This window comes from Canis lupus, chromosome 35 (assembly GCF_011100685.1).
Source record: "Canis lupus familiaris isolate Mischka breed German Shepherd chromosome 35, alternate assembly UU_Cfam_GSD_1.0, whole genome shotgun sequence".
Lineage (NCBI taxonomy): Eukaryota > Metazoa > Chordata > Mammalia > Carnivora > Canidae > Canis > Canis lupus.
This window is the reverse complement of record NC_049256.1, coordinates 19,335,025-19,356,283: the sequence shown is the minus strand read 5'-3', so window position 1 is coordinate 19,356,283 and position 21,259 is coordinate 19,335,025. Positions and strand designations below refer to the sequence as shown.

General features: G+C 39.7%; 2 long non-coding RNA genes across 3 annotated transcripts in view; one reads left to right on the top strand and one right to left on the bottom strand.

Annotated features, from left to right (window-relative positions):
- Window positions 1-10,688: 10,688 nt before the first annotated feature.
- On the bottom strand, window positions 10,689-11,293 carry LOC111093969. Its single transcript, XR_005384368.1, has 2 exons — window positions 10,949-11,293; window positions 10,689-10,847 (listed from the first exon to the last, which is right to left on the bottom strand). It is a non-coding gene; the product is annotated as an uncharacterized LOC111093969 (long non-coding RNA).
- LOC102156770 overlaps window positions 10,983-21,259 on the top strand; it is a 43,502-nt gene continuing 33,225 nt past the window's right edge. For both annotated transcript variants that reach the window (XR_005384367.1, XR_005384366.1), the window contains exons 1-5: window positions 10,983-11,947; window positions 12,532-12,641; window positions 14,253-14,358; window positions 16,132-16,235; window positions 17,151-17,237. This is a non-coding gene — a long non-coding RNA (uncharacterized LOC102156770). The remainder of the gene's footprint in view (window positions 11,948-12,531; window positions 12,642-14,252; window positions 14,359-16,131; window positions 16,236-17,150; window positions 17,238-21,259) is intronic.

The window sequence follows — 21,259 nt, the reverse complement described above, 5'->3', positions numbered from 1 at the left end:
TCTTCACCTGCTTATTGGCTTTGTGACCTTCAATGGTTTGCTTTGTATCTCAGGTGTATTTTCTGTATTGTAAACAAAGTGTTTTTTTTAAAAAAAAAAAGATTTCATTTACTCACAAGAGACACAGAAAGAGGCAGAGACATAGGCAGAGGGAGAGGCAGGCTTCTTGCAGGGAGTCTGGTGCGGGACTCAATCCCAGGACCTCAGATCACAACCTGAGCAGATGCTCAACCACTGAGCCACCCAGGCATTGCTAACCAAAGTGTTTTAACTTGAAGCAGTTTAACTCCTAAGTGTAAGGACGAGAAACATGTGAAAGTATTTTTGTTAAAAGTCTATCATCATTTTCATTCCATAATATCTGTCAAACAATTCAGGTCAGTAGCATTTATGGATGATTACGAAGAGATGGACAGATTTATAGTAAGCATGAAGACAAAACTAAAGCCTTCTACATTTGAGTTAAAAGCAGTTGCTTAAACAATTGCAAGAAAAAATATTCAGATTTTCACAGTGAATAGGACTCAGTAAGAATTTTAATTCTGTCATGTATTATACACTGCTAATACAAAACTACTTGTCAAGTTCTAAATTTACTTTCCTTTCATTAAGTCGTCTTTTAGATCAAGTGCCTTTTTTTAACCTGTTTCTTTATAATAGGAACACAGAATGCACAAAACCAGAATGTTAGCATGATCAGATTTTCACTAATCTGTTAAACAGTTTAATCTGGAACTTTCGTCATAAACAAAACATGTATCATTCCAGGAAAAATAAATATGTGCATTTGGATGATTTTGGTTTTCATTTTTAAAAGTCATCAATTTGTTATTTTGAGATGATGGACAATAATATTACCCTCCTCAATTCTAAATAAGTGAAGGGAATATTGTGTTTGACAAAATTAATTATAGATTCTCTGAGACAATGTAAAGGTATAAAGTTTTGAGCTAGTGATGATGTTGAAGTTTCCAAAAGACCTTTCATTTCAGTCTCTGGAGTTTTATGTGTAGAAGTGAGAAAATTCAGCCTTTCTTGATGTTCATATCTAATATGATTTTGTTTAGAGATTCAAATTTTGTTAGCTGGGAGTAAGGTGGGAGATCAGGATGACAGGAATGCCAGCCACCTTCAGTGACTATTTTTACAATTAGGAAATTCTTTTTCTTTTCTTTTTTTCTCCAAAATAATTCTAGCATCAGTGCCCATAAAAATAAGGTTGGATTTATGATTATGAAATATATAGGCTAGATGAGATATTTTCCTTATTAATGTCACAGAGAAATTTGTATGAAGTTTAACAGTTTGTGATACCAAGTCATATACCCTTAGATCATAATAATATACTGATGTTCATTAATTAAACAGCCTAGTTATATTTTCCGAAGAGAGATTTGGAAGCTAGATGAGACCCAGATTACAGTCTTAGCAAGTTTATGACCTAGGAAATCTTCTATCAACAGTAATCAAGAAATAACCACTATAGCCGAGGATACAAAATATTGCTAAGCTTTTAAGAAATGAGTCTCTCAGCTTGAGTGCTTCTCAACTCTTCTTGCAGGTCCCTCCTGACTCACCCCTGCTTTTTTTCTCCATAACTTCTCCTTCCCCTTCCCTTCCCTTCCCCCAGATGGATTGCACCTCCTCTCCCTTCAGCCAGACCCCCAAGTCCTCCCAAACCTCCTCCCACTCCTTTTTAGGCCAAAACATTTATATTCTGAATCATAGAAGTGTGATGCTCCCCGGATATCATAGAATTCTCTGGATCTGTTTCAAAGTCTTATCTTCTAATTAACCTGCCTAATTAATTTCAACGTTTCATTTTGCTTTGTGTAGATCCAACTACGGGGCACCTAACAAAATTTTTTTTTTCTTTTTGATACTCCTTCCCTCCCTTTTTTCCTCTGTCATTCCTCTCCTCATCCCTCATCCCTCCATCCCTTCCCTTCTGCTGAGTCTGAAATTGGAGTAATAGTTCAGTATCTTTTATTTCTCCCTCTCTACACTTCACCGGGTCTCTTCTTTTTAATTTTGCTCACTCCCAGGGCTCTAGGTAAGATTAAAAGTCCATGAAGTGTCTATAAGGAGAACACAGAGTTCTAATTGTCAACAGATACTTGTAGTGACAGAGCTACCTATTAGCCTCATGGAAAGTGAAGAAATTATTTCCATCATATACGTTTATCCCAAAGTGCCAGAGAGGGGGTGTGAGCCAGAGAGAGGGTGATAACACCCCAGCTTCCAAAATTCTCAAGTCTTTTAACCTCTTTAATGGTGCAGCTTGAAAAATGTTATAAGAGATTGTATGCATCCAAGACTCTAGAGTATAAAAGGCAGATATAATTACTCAGGCTCATGGAAATTTCTTTCAAGTGGACTCATTGTAATAAGACAAAATATAACCTAACATTATCCACAATAATTAATTAACATTTTTCCTAAGATGCCTTGGAAAATACTGTCTGAAATAATTTGTAGAAAATAGATCTGACCAAGCTCTTTAAATCACTTAATGCATTTGGTTGCAGAAAAAAAAAAAATACTTTGAATGTCTGTTTCCTTTTTTTTTTTCTGTTTTTATTTTGTGAAAGAAGATAGAATCTGACAGTCCTACCCAGATTCTCAAGAAAATTGAAGTGAGATCAGCTATTTCTGGAACACAGAACAAAGGATTACCACAACAGTCAGTAAGGTATTTCATCTAGCCTTCTTTAGATGCTCCATGATGGTTTATATGCAAATAAACTAACTTGATAGGGTTCATTTTGCAACATTTTTAAGGGAAAGGAAAGAAGAGAAGAAAGAAGGAAGGGGGGAAATGAGAAAGAAAAAGCATGTTAATGCATAGATTAGTAAGGCAATTTGAAAAAGAAAATGTATACAATATTCCTGTTTGCACCAAAGCATTCAAGAAGTTTTGGTTGTTATATTATTTGTAGTAAAACTTGAATAAAACACCTAATTTACCTTTATATGTCTTGGTATATTTTGTTTAGGTAAGAGATATTGGGAGAGAGTCCAATGATAAGAAAGCCAGAACATTGCAGTAGCAGTAGAGAGGACTTCTAAGAGGAGGTGATAGTTAATCACAATAGATTCTGAGAGTAGAACTGAGGGAAGGGAAAGCTTTCACCCAGAAAGAACTGACTGATGATGGAACATTGCTTCAGAACTATCCTCCCATAACTGCTCCATGATTGATGTGCTTTGGCATCAGTGAGTATGTGACATCTGTTGCACAGCTTCTTGGTAGAGGAATTCTTGTCTATGTTTTTTTCCTCACTTGTAGGAGATCTGTATCCTAATTTCTTAGCCTAATTCATATCTAACAGCTTTCTCATGACCAAACTAAAACAAAGCTAATTTTAGATGGACAAGGATAACAGCCATTTATGGTTTGGCATTATAGTTGCTCAAGGAAAAGAGACTGAAAATGACTTCAGGAAGATTGAATGTATCCCTAAGTTGTTGTGGTTATTGTTGTTGTTTTGTTCTACACGAGGAACACATATACTATCTAGTCTGCAAAGGAATTTACTTAATGATAGTATTTGATGCACAGCTGAAAATGTATCTAATATGTAAAATAATGCCATTGTACTTTCAGTGTAAGATGAAGAAATTGCGTTTTGGTTGGTTGGAGCTGAATTCCAAATCCAATTCTTTAACTTAACTATGCAACAACCTATTTTCTTCATCTGCATAATTAGGATGATAGTACTTTTTTCATAGGATCATGTCAGTGATTAAATGATTTAAAGCCCATGAAAAGTTTAGAATGATACATGCGGCCTAGGAGTCATACAATCACATTACATAGAGTAATTCCATTTTGTTTCCCAATACTTAAGCTATTTCTTGGATTCCCATTAGCCCTCACTTCTTTTAATACCCTCAGATAGATAGCTGTGTATCCTAATGGAGTATTGTTGATAGGACGAACTCTGGAAAAATATTTCTTCTTAATCTCCAAGGTGAATGAATCGATGTAATGCCAGACTTTGTTTTAAGTAAGAACTGTCATTTCCAAGTTCCAGTTTTTGTTATTGTTATAGGGCTCAGAATAACAAACAGCTCACAAAAGAACACACCCAGACACATAAAAATTATCCATATTTCTTCTTCTCAGTCACCTAAGTAGTGGAGTAAACAGAATTGAAATGTTCACTGTCAATTAGTCTTTGTCTCCCCATCAAGGTCTACGACTTGTGGGTTAGAGGTCCAGTTAAGCCCGAGAGTGTGGCTTAGTGGCTCCACTAAGTCCAAGCCAACTCCAGACCAAAGTTGAAGTTAGGAAAATGTAGCTTTGGAGGGAGGGGGTCTCACTCTCCATTTTGCTATCAGTTTTCTCCATTCTGGCTTTATTACCCTTTCTTTACACGATTTTGTTATTAAAACGTGAATCATTCTGATGGTCACCCAGGGCTCAGAATCTAATGGCTGTTTTAAGCTGGTTGAACTGCCTTCCTCCACATTTACAGAAAACTTGGAGTCTTAGCCTGAGTTCCTTTAGAAATCAGATCCTGAGACAAGGATTTGGTGCAAACATTTTCCTTGGAGGTACAAGTCCAGAGCAGTGAAGGTGGGAGCAGAAGATAAGGAAAGCAGGGTAAGATGGGATGAAATGTAATCACTACTTTACACCAAACCACAGCAAATCACTTAGTAGGATTATCAGTGCTATACTTGGGGATTCTACAGAAGGTTTACAAATAGATATGTTACCCCAAAGTAACCTATAGGATACAAAAAAGAGTAGGGAAACTTATTTGTCCAGCTTTTTCCTCTTTCCCCTTTCCAAGTGGCCAACTTTCATCCCATGAGAAGCTAACTCTGTGTCTTCTGGAGAAGCTATGTCAGCTGGCCCTTCCACCACTTTTCCAGATGCTAATCCTGTACCCCACAGTGTGGTGTTTTATTAAAATCCAGCACTGGAAAGGTGATCTGGCATGGAGGAAGGAGCATTTATAAACTGATTAGGGAAAGAGAGAGAAGGAGAGGGAGAGGGAGGGAGTTGAGGGAATCCAAGAAGGCTAAAAAGATTTATGTCCCAGTGTACATGGTCATAGCCTATCCTTTGAGGAAGTTATTAGCCTCTGGCCTAAGAAATTGTCCTAATGAAATGCAAAAGCAGATTCATTTACAGCATATGCATTAAAACCCGTGGGAGATTTCCAGGAAGCCCAATTTGAAAGAAAATGGCAATTTCTTGGAAATTTCAACACATACATTTGGTGTTGGGTATTATTAAGAGAGTCTGAATTGGAAAGTTGACCAAGAACAATTTCAAGGTCTAGGGACAAAAAAATTCACAGAAGTGCTACACTCAAAATAGGGCCATTAGGTTCATTTAACTTGTTCCCATACAGCTTGAAAGCTGTGTTGAAAATTTGCAGACATGGGTAAATTGATAGACAGTTGATCCTTGAACAACATAAGAAATGGGTTGAAAATCCACATAGAACTTCTGATTCCACAAAAATGTAACTACTAATAGCCCACTGTTCACTAGAACCTTATTAATAACATAAATATCCAATGAACACATATTTTGTATGTTTTATGTATTTTATACTGTATTTTTGCAATAAAGTAAGCTAGCGAAGAGAAAATGTTATTAAGAAAAATCATAAAGAACAGGGCATACATTTACAGTACTGTACTGTATTGATTGAAAAAAAATCCACACATAACTGGACCCACACAGTTCAAATCCACATTAAGGATCGACTGTCTAGCCCTGGGTCATGGGTATAACTGGATCACTACAGGATGGACTTGTAAACAGCATATCTCCTTCTGCTCTTTTAATTTGAAATGAAATATTTGACCTTCTTTATTTCACTTTAGGGTAAGCCCATGTATTTCACTCATGCATAATTTCGACCTTTGTGCTCTCATGTGAGGTCCAATCATCATAGAGGCGAGTCAGCCCTTTCTCCAATGACCCATGAATATCTTACACTTTTTTCTCCCTTCCCTGCTCCCTCATTAAAAAAAAATGTATAGCTTCAGAATGTGAGTGTCTTGACATTAATAAAAACTTCCTTCTTGGCATCAGGGTGTGATAGAATTTTATGAATGAGATGTCTAGGCTGTCATTACAATGATAGACCGCATGCTCTATGGAGATAACTCAATAATTCCCACAAATTATATCTTCTCCATCTTATGTAAGTATGCAGCTCACTGCTAGCCCCTCTCAAAATATACAGGGTAGAAAAAAAGTGGCTAAATCTTTGTGACCATTAAAAACATGATTCAAAGTATATATCCAAAAATTGTGTTATAATGGCATGAAGATTGAGTAGAATTGTGTCAAAAGTAGTCCATAATTTGCAAAAGAATGAGTCATAACAGAATAGAGTTTCTCTTCACCCCCTTTAGTATCTGTTTATGTTGTAATTAACAGCAGACTCAGGTATCTTTCCGAATTCTTTTTTTTTTCAATTTTTTCTACCTTTATTTATAAAGAACACGACTCCTCCTGACACAGATGCACTCACATGTCCCAAGGAGAAGCTTATTAAGAACAACAACAGCATAACTGGAGGACATTGGGACCCTAACTAATGCCAGTCTGTGTGCCTGGCTTGAGGATTGTTGGGAATGTGTCATCAAATGTGACCTCTCCCCTCCATGAAAGGAAAAGAGACCTTCATATGGAAGGCATGCCCACCCACCAGGCCAGAAGCTGCACACTCAATCTTCAGCATCATCAAACTCTCCTGTTTCAAAGACCATCTTGGAATAATGGGGTATCAGTGGAGGTGGATGGTGCCAACTAGGGTCATAGATCATGTCTCCTTGTGGGACACAGCACACCCAAGGTTTGACTTCTTGAGAGATACAACCCTGGATGTCATTGGCATCAATCCTGCGACTTCAAGATTTAGTTTCAACTGGACTCATTTTTATATAATTTTACATCCTATGTTCCATCTAGCTAGCAAAATCTTTTAAAAGGAAGCATCAGATCTAGATGGCCATGACATCTCAACAATCTTGTGACTGTCAAATTTAGGATAAAATCCAATGTGGAAGTCATCCAAGGCCCTACAGAACATAGTCCTTGGCTATCTCACAGATGTGAAACTTTAGCTGCCTCCTACCCACTCTGCTTCCAGCGTCCAGGGTGAGGAATAAAGATTTTACCTAGTGGATATGGGAAGAAGTAGATGGTTTTGGGACTCATTTTGGAGGCATAATAGACAGGATTTGCTGATACATTAAACGTGAGGGTTGAAGACAATGAGGGATGCAGAATTCCTGTGGGTCATGATGGACACCCTGTGAGTACTAAAAATGTGACTAATAATTGGATAAACTTAGCACACGGGTATGTGACGGTGATGGTCTGCCTTTAGTTTGCATGTTAGTTGGCCATATTAGGGTCAGAATTCAGTGCTCTCGTTTTCACTGTGAGTTAATCGGTCTACAGGTTTTATGGGTAGCAGGACTGCTTATCTCTGAATAAGCTGACACTGTTCAAGAGCATGATTTATTTAGTACCATCAGTACTTTTTAAAGTTGGTTACAAGGCCATAGTCAAAGGCACCTCTTGGAGTATTCATTTGCAATTGCACACCACATTCCTCTCCTGGAAGTAAGGCCCGGGAATCTTTATTTTAAGAAGCTTCCCCCATCCTTAGAAATTCTAAGCTTGAAAATCACTGCTTTCGTAGATCTCTTTGGAATTGCATCCCATGCTGGGTGTCTTAAAAGCTGAGCTTGGGGTGCCTGGGTGGCTCAGTTGGTTAAGCATCTGACCCTTGATTTTGGCTCAGGTCACAATCTCATAGTCCTGAGATAGAGCCCTGTGTGGGGGTCTGCACTGGGCATGGAGCCTGTTCAAAATTCTATCTCCCTCTCCCTTTGCTTACACATGTGCATGTGTGCGCTTGCTCTCTCTCTCTCTCTCTCTGAAAAAAAGAATGTTGAGCTTGAATTACCTTACTCCAGAGAAGTAAGGAGAGCATAACAGAGAAGCTTAACAGAGAAGCTGAGCATCTCTCACATGCCAAAGAACACACATTTCACTGAGAGGCCTGTAGGAGCTGAATGAAACTGTGCTTCCTGTGGGAAATGGGTCATTTTTCAGACCTCATGAGAAGTGTGTACTTGGGCACCCAGAAGTCTTTTGAAAAGACTCTTCAGCTCCAGACAGCTGGTGTATTCATATGCTGCTGCTTCAGGGGGATAAGCCAGGCTCCCAGAAACTGTGTGGTGGGCCACCTCCCACCCCCTCTAGAACATGAATCCTGTCTTACCGACTTGTATTTGTTCTATGTTTTTGATGGCTCTCTCTTAAAGAAGCACCATTGGAGGGCAGCCCCGGTGGCTAAGTGGTTTAGCACCGCTTTCAGCCCAGGGTGTGATCCTGGGGACATGGGATCGAGTCCTGCGTCGGGCTCCCTGCATGGAGTCTGCTTCTCCCTCTGCCTGTGTCTCTGCACCTCTCTCTCTCTGTGTCTCTCATGAATAAATAAAATCTTAAAAAAAAAAAAAAAAACAAGCTCCACTGGAATGCCAGCCAGTGTAGGGGGCCTTAAGATAAGGCCAAAAAAAGCAAGCATTCCTATCACCTCCAGGCTTCTTCCTTTTCCAAATTTCATTAAGGCCAGAAAATATTTCCAGAGTTTTTCATCATTTTCAAAGCAAACAAACAAAATTGTGCTTAACTCCAACGTGAGAGATACCAGACAAACCTGGAGCTGCTTTAAAGTCTGGGAGGTGAGGGCACTGGCCCCTGAGAGCTCAGTCCCCACCTAGGTAATCTGTCACATTCACAAATTTAAATTCAATTGACCACATTCACTTGAAAAGGGGCTGGCTTGCTAAGCCCTGGGACGGGAGTGACATTGAATACAAGATTGTGTAGCACTTTAAAGAACTTTCTTTTTATTAGCAACTCCATAATCGCATTAATTTAGACTGAAAATTTGAACTAATTCTTTCCCCAGAGGCCTGGGCTGTAATAATTGTAAAATTCTGTGAAAAAGGATAAATACAATTCAATAATTATATTGATAAATAAAATGAAAATCAACTAATTGTGTCATTCACTCAGATGTTCGCTTCGGCTGTTGCTGGCTTTATGCTTCGCTGCCTGCTAAACTTTTCTGTCACACTTCAATAAATTTAATTGTGCAGAATAAATGAGCTAATTTTTGAAGTCACAGGCTCTGTTTGCAAGATAAGGGTGGTGATTTATTGACCTCTTCTAGTGCTGTAAGAGCTAAGAGCGTCATCCTCCCTTTCTCCTGACAACTTGGCATCAGCCTTCTCTTCGCTTCGTTCCCTCCTCCCTAGCCCCAACCCCCCAGCCTTGGCTAAGTCCTATCCCAGCCTCACCTCTCATCTTCTCTCTGGAAATCACGGAGTGCATATCTTAACAGTCTGGCAGGCCCTGCTTCCTCTTGGCTGCCAAAGAAAATTCTGTGGTTTCTGTAGCAGGTCTTCAGAGGGGGATTTTTTTCCCATTTCTCCAGGGACCTGAGGCCATCATTCAGTGCATTCCACTCAAGCTCTAGGTTGTGAACTTCTACTCTTCAGTGCCCCCACCGTCACCCCCCAACAAAGTCCAGTGTATCTGTAGGTAAGACGTTGATAATAGAGACGATAGTTTTCTTCCTTGGGCTTGTGAGAGTTTCTGGTGACAGCCACACTGATGTCACACCAGATCAAAGCTCCTGGTAAAACATAATATTTTTTTTTAAAAAAGAGGCCACTTCCTGCATGTTGGGTTGCGATATGACAATGTAAAATGTAACCACTCAAAAATTCCAAGAATTTTGTGAATAAACAAAGTAGAAGCTGTAATATAGAGACTATGCCTTAAACCAAATGCCTTAGGGGCCTAAGTAGGTTTTTCATACATTCTCTCTTCATCATGTCTGGTTGATTTTAATGACTGGCTATTTCCCTTATTAGCCCCACATTTTTAATACACCACCAAAGAACTTGTATTATTTGTGATTTCTCACAGTGTCCGACTTCTAGTACAATGCCTGGGATTTGTAGGTGTTCAATAAAATTACTATTGAATTAATGCATTAACTGATTCAAGTGAATCACACTGGTATAAAGCTATCCTATTGAAAGCAATATATATATATATATAGTTCAGCCTATTATGGGACAATTTGGAAAATATGCCATTTTATGCCAAATTATGGCATATTGATCTTTATTAAGTAGAGGGATCAAATTAGAGACTATAAGAGTAAAAAAAAATTTTTTTAAATAAAGTGAGTCCTGTCATTCATCACTAGGCCAAATGTTGCACACAAAAGAATATGACTCATGTCATAATGCAGCCATTTATCTGTGGGAAAAGTCCCACAGGTAGATCTCCCAGAGGGGCATATCAACCATCAGCTCTGCGGGGGGGGGGGGGGGTCCTCAGTTGGCTGCCTCTCCTGGCATCAAGGAAAGTGATGGAATGCCACTATCATTACCAAGATTTGGGGTCCCTAGAACTATGGCTTCAACCCTAAGATCAGAGAAGCTCAGAGTCACAAATTTACAGCTGAGCAAAAAGGCCAGTAAAATAGGAATATCTGTGTGTGTGTGTGTGTGTGTGTGTGTGTGTGTGTTTCTGTGTGGGTCCATATGCGGGTGGGTAAATTAGCTCGCTCTCTGAACATGAAGAAGACAAATATATACATTTAAAAACAAAACAAAACTTTCCTTTAAGTACCCTTTTATTTTTGAGCTCTTTGAAGTCTGAGAATTTGGCTTGGGGAAGGGAAGAGCTGGCCGCCATGCTGTTAATGAAGACTTAATATGATGGCTTTGTCCTGAGGCTCAGCAGTACCTCCGGGAAAGAGTCTCCAGGTGTTTGCCTGCAGGAAGTCATAAAGTCAATGCAAATCAGGGCAAATTCCCCACAGGCAGAAAAGAACTTCCAAACACCCAACCCTGGTGCCCTGGCTGTCACCCTTACCAACTGCCTTGCAGTAACAATCATTTCTTGATAATGGCAACTCTTTAAAATAAACCACCGAGGAGAAGGACGTTGTAGATTTAAGTTGCCTGGTGTATCAGCAAAGGACAGAGGTAGCTCCCTCTTCGCATTCACTCTGCTGGGTTTTTCCTCACACAAGAATATCCACTTTTGGTTAGAACTGGAAGAGCCACTAGGTCTTTTCTCCACTGCTTTTCTCATTCCTGCCAAAGTGTTTATTGAATCCCTAACTAAAACCACTTGTGCTCTTGAACTTTCCTCTCAGAAAAAAAAAAAAAAAAAAGCGATTATTGTTTCTTTCTCAGAGGGACACAAAGAGGGATTACCACAGGAAATCCAGGGAGGCTTTAGAAGAGGAGCTCGAGTTGAGATGGAAGCCGGAAGCCCAGTCAGCCAACTGCCTCCACAGGACCTGGCAGCCGGGCAGACGTGAGAGGCTCTGTGCCACGGGGCCCCCATGCGAACAGAAGAATCTGGCGCACCATCTTCCAGGCCTTCCATTCCCTCAGCCCGAGTTCCTGGGAATTCTACGAATTGTTGCCTGTGGCAGTGACACTGATTTGTATCTGGGTATGAACTTAAATGAAAACGTGAATTGAACTCATTACTTGATGAAGGAAACCCTGCCAAATTTAACAGGATGAGATTCCAGCAGGGTGTAAGGTTTTATGGGGCTGTGGTGAAATACCTCATAGAAAGGTTTCCAGTTCATAAAACACTTTCAAAACATGCTCGGCCCTTTTAAGTTGAGGGGACATTATCATTTCTATCTCTAGCGTTTCTCTGCAAATGGAACTCAAATATCCTTTGGGTTGACTACACAGAGAACAGAAGAAAAGAACTGGAAGAAACTTGGACCAGAGATCCTCTCCCTGGAAAGGTTTCTTTCTGGCGGGATTATGTGAGAACAAATGACATCAGAAAATAGCACGTCGGGATACTTATGCCAGCTCCATATGGCCCGGCTTGCTTTCACAGGTATTTAATTAATTCAACAAATATTTATTGAATCCCTATCATGCGTGGGGTACTATTTTAGGCACTGGAGGTACAGTAGCCAACGAAGCAGATCTGCTCCCATGGCACATACATTCCAGAGGGAGAAAGAACCAACCAACAAATGATCAGAAAATATATTGTAAAATGTCAGGTAGCCATCGCTGGTCAGAAGAAAAGTGAAGCAAGAGAGAATGGGGTAGAGGGTGTGGGGTGACATTTTAGACAGTGGCGTTTTGCAAAGGCCACTCTGAGGTGGTGACATTTGAGCAGAGGCTTAAATGAAGTGACCTGTATGTTGAATCCAGGAAACCAATTGTATGTATTTTTGAGGGGGGGGTGGCCAAGAATACGCTACTGAAAAGGTTAGGAAGTTATTTTGGTTCAAAGATGCTCAGTTTAAATAACCATAAAAACATGGCTTTCTTGCATCCCACAGTGTGGCACTTTTAGTGGCAATTTGGAGAGAGCTCCGAACATTTTCTTGGAGATTTTCTGGTGTGTGTAGCATAGTAACCAGTGTGTATTCTGCTGTCTTTCTGGCTTGACCTCTTTTTACTTGCTAGCAAGAAGCAGAAGCTGAAGGATTTTATACCAGTCAGCCTGGGCAGAAAATTACAGAGAAGAGGAGGTGAAGTCAGAAAAATAAGATATGAGAAAGAAAGGCACAATCCAAGTGAGTTTCATGGTTTTGTTGTCTGTCTTTCTATTGCTTTCTCACTGACGGTTAAAAAGTAAATATCTCTGCAAACTGCATTCTCCTTTAGCGGATGCAATACAGCTTATTAAAATGTCTTCCGCTTCTGCAAGGTGCAAAGTCCACATTAACACATTTGAAAACTTTCATATAATTCAGAGAGCAATAAAGGTTTCAACTTGGCCAACACATCAGCATACACACCAAGGATCCTTCACGTGTGAGACACTTGCTTGGAATGAAATTGGATATCACAATGTTTGGCAAATCTCTGCTACCAATGGCTTACTTAGAGTTTTTAGAATGTGAAAAATATTTATTTAAAAAGAGAGTGCCATGACAATTATTGACTTTTGCTCCAGAATCACTAATTACTTCAAATAGCTAGTTCATATTGCATGTTTCAATGGTTTCTGTGTCCTGGAAGTATTTATTGTCTAAATTAAGGCTCATTCTCATTTTGAAGAACATTAGTGGGAGGTGGCACTTGCATATGCCTGCGTTGTGTGTTAATGTAATTCTAGGGGTGTACTATCGCCTGAGGGCAGTTCTAGGATTAGGATATTTAGACAACATAGACTCGGAACATTGAGCTTGAGAATATAAGTAACTGGCTTCTGTCCAGGTACTCTTCTGCTTGTGGTAATACCTGCAGGTTAGGTCACTTACCAAGATTCTTAGTTCTAGGTAAGGAAAGTCAGCAGAGGTACCGAACCAGATGGCAAATGGCAAAGTGGGAGGCAGGCTAATAATATCATGGACAAGAGCACCATTTTTGGTGTCTGACGTACTTGGATTTTAGTCCTGATTCTTGTAGGACTCAAATTCTCTAAACCTCAGATCCATCTTCTGTAAAATGGAGCTGCTTCATGGAGTCCTTTTGGGTTTTACACATAAAGTGCTAGGCAAATAATTAACACTCGATACCTGTTTCAACAAATCCTTTACAAGTATTTTATAACGCATGCTAAACAACTTCCATTACTTATGGAATTTACATCTTGAACAGTCGTCATGGTTTCTGGTTGTGATCACAGGTACTCTCAGCAGTGTCGAATAGAAACTCTTTTTTTTTTTTTTTTAAGATTTTATTTATTTATTCATGAGAGAGAGAGAGAGAGAGGCAGAGACACAGGCAGAGGGAGAAGCAGGCTCCATGCAGGGAGCCTGATGTGGGACTCGATCCCAGGTCTCCAGGAAAAGGCCCTGGGCTGAAGGCGGTGCTAAGCCACTGAGCCACCCAGGCTGCCCCAAAACTCGTCTAATAGCCAGGACTATGACCTTGGAGACACCCAGCTGTCCATTCCCCTGAGTGCTTTCCATGAACCTGGAGTGGTCTCTAATATCTGACCTAGATCTTATTTTGTGTTACTCAACAAAAGAATGATATCCAAATGTACACCTTTCAAAGTCCAAAAGAAAGTAATAGGAGAGTGGAATAGAATGATAGCATTTCTCTTTGGGATAATATCAAATTCAATTTAATTGACTTGAATTTTGCTTTTTAAATTAAAAAAAAGTACAAACTCTGTTTCCTGGTTTGCTAATAGGACAGTGGGTAAAGCAAACAATGATTGTTTTCTGACATAGGAATGATTAGCACTGGACTGGAAAGAGTTTTGAGCTGAAACCTCAGATTTTTTACCACTCAAGTTCTAAAAAGAGAGACAGTAGTAATTTTGAAGAAATGGTGGTGGTGAGTTGATTCAATTCTACTTTGAAAATTCTTATTAATTGTGTATGGTTATGCACATACATGTACCACAGAAGCAAAAATTCCTGGAATCTGAGTAAAATTTATTTAAGAATTATGTGTAGAAAGTACAAATGCTATTTAAAGAGAAGAATATTAGCAATTAATGATAGGAATGCTAGCTTGTGTTGAGAAGAAGTATAAAGTAGAGATAAAAAAGTATAATTATAATCTTTTGTATGATCTTTTTCCTTGAGAAAGCATAATCTTTTAAATTCTAATATATTAATAATAATTCATTTTTTCTCAATGGACTCATACAGTGGGAATCTATTTCTGTCTCTAAGTAAAGGCCTATAATTATATCAAACCAATACAATGATTTATTGAGTGCCTACTACGTAGCATGGACTCTGAGAGTCACCTTACCTATGCCAATCAATTTAATCCTTTCAGCAACCCAAGAACATAATATTATTATTGTTGTTTTGTAGCTAGAAAAAATAAGAGGCCCCAAATGCTTAAGAATCTCAGACAAGATAAGCCAAGTAGTGAGACAAAAACCCTGCATATGAAACCAGACTTTTGATACAAAAAAGTATTGAATACCATATTGAAAAGTATTGAATACAATATTCAATATATTGCCTTCTACATAAGAACTGTTAGAAATAATTTCATAATCTTGTATAAAGCTTTCTCTATTACCCTTTTAAAATAATGCTGCCAAAGAGCCCAGATATGATTGGTAAGTCAAATCTTTAAGCTTTATTTGGTTCATCTTTAAAGCTTTTGTTCAGTAAATTTTTGTTGAAGAAATATTAGGAAAGTAATTGCTTGGTAAATTATTTCTTGAACGTCTATGACTATACATATCCAGTGCCATAACCTCCTAAACTTGAGTCTCTATAAAACCCTAGCTAAACCTTAGTATGAGTTTAGAATTAGCACCCCCAGCAGAGTCACCCTACCCCCATGTCCACACATCTTCCCCTCCCAGCATTGTCCACCAATTCTAAAGGCAGAACTAATTGCATAATTTGCAAGGCCTAGTGCAAAATGACAGTGTGGGGCCCCTTGTTCAAAAAGTATCAAGAATTTCAAAACAGCAACAGTAGACCATTAAACCAAGCCTGGGGTCTTTCAGGGTTTGGGGCTTTGTGTGACTGAACAGGTTGTAAGTCCGGGAAGCCACTCAGGTCTAAAGAGATAGGTGTTCACTCCATAAGCTTTACCTCAGAAGAAGAAAGCAAAGACAGCTTCTTCATGCACAGCCTTTGAGAGCAATCCCAGAATGCTTCCAGAAACATCTTGCTGAAGAAATTACTTTATTTGGATGATAAGTATCCCCTTACTTCCTCTCCCATCCCCAGAGATGTGGCATTTATTTCCTGTGGTGTCTACAACTTGAGGGATTTTATCCTTGGCTCATCCCTGTTAGGTTTAGAAGGGCAAGAACCATGCTAGTCTTACATCCCATTCTGTCCCCAGCACCTCACACTTGCCTGCCACATAATGGGTGCTCAATAAATTCTTGTTGAGTGATTGAAACATTGAATGATCAAAAGGGCACTGGAGGGGAAGTACTGACACTTGAAATTATTCTGGCAGTGGTAGAAGGATTAAAATGGTAGAAGGATTATTTCTATTCTCAAAAGTCTAAGGAGGTCAACTAAAAAGAAAAAAAATGTTCTTTTACTGCAAACCAGTGATGGCAATACTATATCCACATCCACATATCTTGCTTGCTCATTTTTGTGTTTATTTTCCCCACAGGGAATTGCTTCAGCAAAAGCTGAAGTCAGTGAAGAAAGTAAGAGGATTGCAAGGTTTCCTTGCTGGTTCTGCCAATTGAAATGCTTTTATCGTGCTGCTGTTTGGTGAGCAGAATGAGTCTTGAAGCTATAATCAGATCTGTGCAAGTTTGTGTTGTACTTACACACACATACGCGCACACACACACACACACACACAGGCCCTCATCAGAAAATCATTTGAAAAATAAATGAAATGGGGGTTGAATTTGTACCATGAAACCGATAGCATGCTCTCTGTGCTATGGAATTCACCTGAATATATCTAAAAAGCAAGCAGACAAGTCCAGCAAATCTTGGAGACCTCCAAAAGCCACCAGTACACACAGAAGACTGACGATTTTTTTTTCTTCTCTACCCCTCATGTTAAGTCCAATAGCAACGAATCCTGGGGAGCTAAAAATATACGCAGTATATAGTAACTCCCTTCTTAGGCTGTCTCTATAATGTATACAAATCTGACTGATAAAAGGCTCAATTCACTCGGCAGCGAGCTGGCTTCTGTCTGATGGAATTTCACTCTGGAGTTTTCACAGGGAGAGCAGTTGGAGCCTTTCTATCTCCCATCCTTCTCTGTGGGAGACAGAGCCTTATGAATCTGAGTGATAGCAATAAGCAGTCTGGGACATGTTGGTCGCTGTGTCTGCAGGCATCTGACAAGAGGAGGATACGATCGGAGCAAAGTGTTTGGGAAGTCTGGTTTTCTCCCTCAAAGCCCTCGTTATTCTAAGGTTACCTGGCATTGCATAAGAGCCAAGCAGGCAAATTAAATTCCTTCTATTCAGCCTTGCAGAGAGGTGAAAAAACTCATCTCTCAGCTGGCAGTATTTGTCACTGGCCCTGTCCTTCCTGGCGGCAGGCTGCTGGGCATTTGATAGCCAGGCTAGTCAGGAGCAATGTTTTTCATTTTTATTTATATCTTGACTTTCTTTAATTCTTTCAGGATTGTCCAAATTAATTTAACGCCTTGTGTTTGTATAGGCTAATTTCCATGGAGACTCCACCGTATTTGGCTTTGCCTTTCTCTGCCTTTCAGAGGACTTGGATCTAGACTGACCATAGCATCAGGTATCTCTCAGATTTTTTTTTTCTCTCAGATTTTTGTACAGTTCATTTCTCACTTTCCACATTCAAGTTTGGAGTTATTCATTTTTTTAAGATTTTATTTATTTATTCATGAGAAGCACACAGAGAGAGAGAGAGAGAGAGAGGCAGAGACACAGGCAGTGGGAGAAGCAGGCTCCATGCAGGTAGCCGGATGTGGGACTCGATCCCAGGACTCCAGGATCACCCCCTGAGCCAAAGCCGATGCTTAACTGTTGAACCACCCAGGTGTCCCAAGTTTGGAGTTGTTCAAATAATTATTTTGCTATCTTTGAAACCATCAATCTTGTAATCACTGTACATTTTCCATGTGCCCATCATGTTGGTCAGTACCACTGCATTGTGTTGGTTTGTTCTTGCCATGGTCAGATTGACATATAAATTTGTCAAAGTAAAATTATGTTTACCAAAAGAAGAAAGATTTTCAAAATTGATTCAGGTCATTAGGTCATTGATTGGTCTGGCAAGCCTCTGTTGAACTTGCAGTGTATAAAAATTTAATTATTATAATTACAATATTATAAAAGTTTGCAGATTTTGCTAATAGCTGTAATTTCTCAAGTGAGAAAGCTACTGATTATTTATCATCTCTAAGTAAATTCAAATCTCTGGCCAAGGAAATTAGAGCCTTGTGTTAGGTAGAGTTCCTCCAGGTAAAATGCTATGATCTTTTTAAGAAATTATGGAACCGGAGGCAGTGGACTAGAGCCAGGCAAATGCAATTCTTCTTAAAAGAGAAAGTTGTAGGGGATAGGAGTGAGAGAGGGAGGGAAAGGGAGTGAAAATAGAAAGGAAAAAAGGTGGGAGAAAGGGAGGAGAGAGGGAGGGAGGGAGATTCTGATTCCACAGGACAATAATTGAGTTTGACATTGGTGCAAGGGAAAATTCTAGATTGGATTAAGAAAATGATGCTTTGTAAATACTTAAAACACTTATATTAGAACAGTGTATCTGAGCTTCAGCAAGATGCATGACATTTTCTTTTTAAATGGTTATTATCATACAGTTACATACAGTGTAGGTATGGTTATTATCATACAGTTACATACAGAGTAGGAATTGATGGAACAAAACACACATTGAGTGCTTGCTGGGTACCCACACTCTGGTGGGATTTCATGGTCTCTGTCCTTGGCCCTGATTTGCTCCTAATCTTAGTCATCAGTGCATTTGTTGAGAACAGAAAGATGCAAGAGTACAGATTCTGGAGGCATATGGTCTGGTTTTGAATCTTGGCTCCCTGTGACCTTAAGCAGCTTATTTAACCTTTCTGTATCTCAATTTCTTTATCTGTAAAGTGACAATAATCATGATATCCATTTCATCATGTTATTGTGAATGTTACGAGAGTTAAAAATGCCTAAAATGCTTAGAATAAGGACTGGCATACAAGAAGCAGTAAGTGTTAGCTAATACCAATATCAATAATAGCGACACACAGATGACACACTCACGAAGTTTATTGAAGAACAGAAGTTGGTAGAAACAACGATGTTGTAAAATGGAAACTAATGTAGTAGACTGATATGTGGAAGATGAAATTTCACATAGACAAATAGGAGAGCCCAAATTTGAATCCTTAAAATCTGGGGCTCCTGGGTGGCTCAGCAGTCGAGCGTCTGCCTTTTTGGCTCAGGGCGTGATCCTGGGGTCCAAGATTGAGTCCCACACTGGGCTCCTTGTGGGGAGCCTGCTTCTCCCTCAGCCTATGTCTCTGCCTCTCTCTGTGTCTCTTATGAATAAATGGATAAATAACCTTTGAAAAAAATGAATACTAATTGGAGTATAGTTGACTTCCAGTTCAAAAATTAGCCATTTACTCACTGGCTTTTAAGCACCAACCACATGTCAGGCAGAATCTAAAGTGTTGTTTAAGAGAAAGAACTAGTTAGAGAGAGATTTAATTTAAGGTTGCATTAGTGGGATTGTGGGAGTCCATTCTCCAGACCAAGTAATCTGCTGCCCCAGTCAACCACATCTTGAGCACGGGATTCAATTCTAGCTGCCACATTCCAAGAGAGACATTGGCAAATTGCCCAGAGTTCAAAGAGTACCAGTCAGTGTGGCCTGGGGATTAGGAACTGTGACTTGTAACAAAGTGTGAATGAATCAGAGATGAGTGGATTGGAAAAAATAAGCGTAGGAAGGCCAGCAATAAGTTTTCTGGACCAGTCAACGTTCCTGGCTCCTGGTCAGCATAACTGCAAATTGTGTTCTAGTTCACACCTAAAAGTGCCCCAATTTGGACAATAAAAATCAGATCTCTCTAATGATGACTTTCAAACATTTTAAGAGCTGTTTCAATGAGGCTGAATTGGCCTTCTTCCTTAACCAATCTCCTATTTGCATGTGATAGCAATGTAACCTGAAATATCTTAAGCAAATTGGAGGGCTTCCTGGGAGCACCTGGGTGGCTCAATCAGTTAAGCATCTGCCTTCAGCTCAGGTTATGATCCCTGAGTCCTGGGATCGAACCCCACATTGGGATCCCTGCTCAGTGGGGAGTCTACTTCTCCTTCTCCCTCTGCCCCTCCCCTTCCTTGTGCTTTCTCTCTCTCTCAAATAAATAAAATCTTTAAAAAGGGGGAAAAAAGAGGACTTATTGGCTCACATAACCAAATTGTGGAGAAGGCAGAAGCAGAATTGCCCATGGAAGGAACTAGAACCAAGGTGTTCTCTGTCTTTCTCCCTTCTTTCTTTTCCTCTGCAGATTTCATATTCTCCTGCTGCAGGGTGCTCATTAATCTTAGCAACTAGAGAGAAAAGGAAGCTCTTCACTGTCAGCTTAGCTGGAAAAGCACTTGGAAAAGACTTTGCCTCAGTGTGTCTGGGTCAGGGACCAGGTGAGGGGTAGCATGGGGAGGCAGGCAGGGCAGACTAAAATAATAACCACTATAAATTGCTGTCAGCCAGTGAAAGGGACACAGAAACAGACTCTAGCTCGATGTGATTATAGAGGCCATCTCCCAAAGATGAGTTTCTGGTCCCTGAAGGTGTTTAATTATCAGGTGGGAGACGTGTTAAAGGGTTCATGGTTTGAGTTCAGAATTTGGCTAGGCAATGTTTAAATTTCCATGCAATCCCAAAACACTTTATTTCCATAAATTTTCCTTAGTTTTTGCATATTTCATTACAAAGAATTGTAGTTCCCAGTATAAGAAATGATATAATCACCACTCTTTTTTTTTAGATTTATTTATTCATGAGAGACAGAGAGAGAGAGAGAGAGAGAGAGGCAGAGACACAGGCCAGAGGGAGAGGCAGGCTCCATGCAGGGAGCCCGATGTGGGACTCAATCCCGAGACTCCAGGATCACGCCCTGGGCTGAAGGCGACATTAAACGGCTGAGCCACCCAGGCTGCCCAATAATCACCACTCTTAAAAATTGCATGGATTTCCAAGGACCCAAGGATTACTGCAAAACTATTAGAACTGACCCAGTAAAGCTATAAAATAAATTTAAAGAGTATTCTCTAGGGATGTTTTGTGTGTGCAATTCTGGGCTCTCATAAAACCAGTTGTGGCAAAGGGAGACCATTTGCTTTTGTAGTACTGAGCATAACCCAAATTATTCGAAACTCGCTTTGAGCACTAGAGGCAAGGAAAGCTTTCTGAACTGGCAATGCTGAGATATGTAGGCAGGAAATCAAGCAATTAATTGAAGATTTCATAATATCTCTCTGAAAACTTTATCCTGTCCTCAACAATTACAAAGCAGAGAGATACTACACTGACACATGCTGTATTACACAGAAATATATGCTTTTATAAATATTCCAGTGGGAATATATTCCCCAAACCAAATAATCTGCTGCCCTGGTCAACCACATCTTGAGTACTGGATTCAATTGTGTGTGTGTGTGTATGTGTGTGTATGTGTGCTGAGGAATGGGTACTGTATTACTAGGGCTGCGCGTAGGGGAGGAAATATTTTCCTCTACCCTCCTGGGCTCCCTGGCTGGAACTAAAAACTAAACTGACAAAGA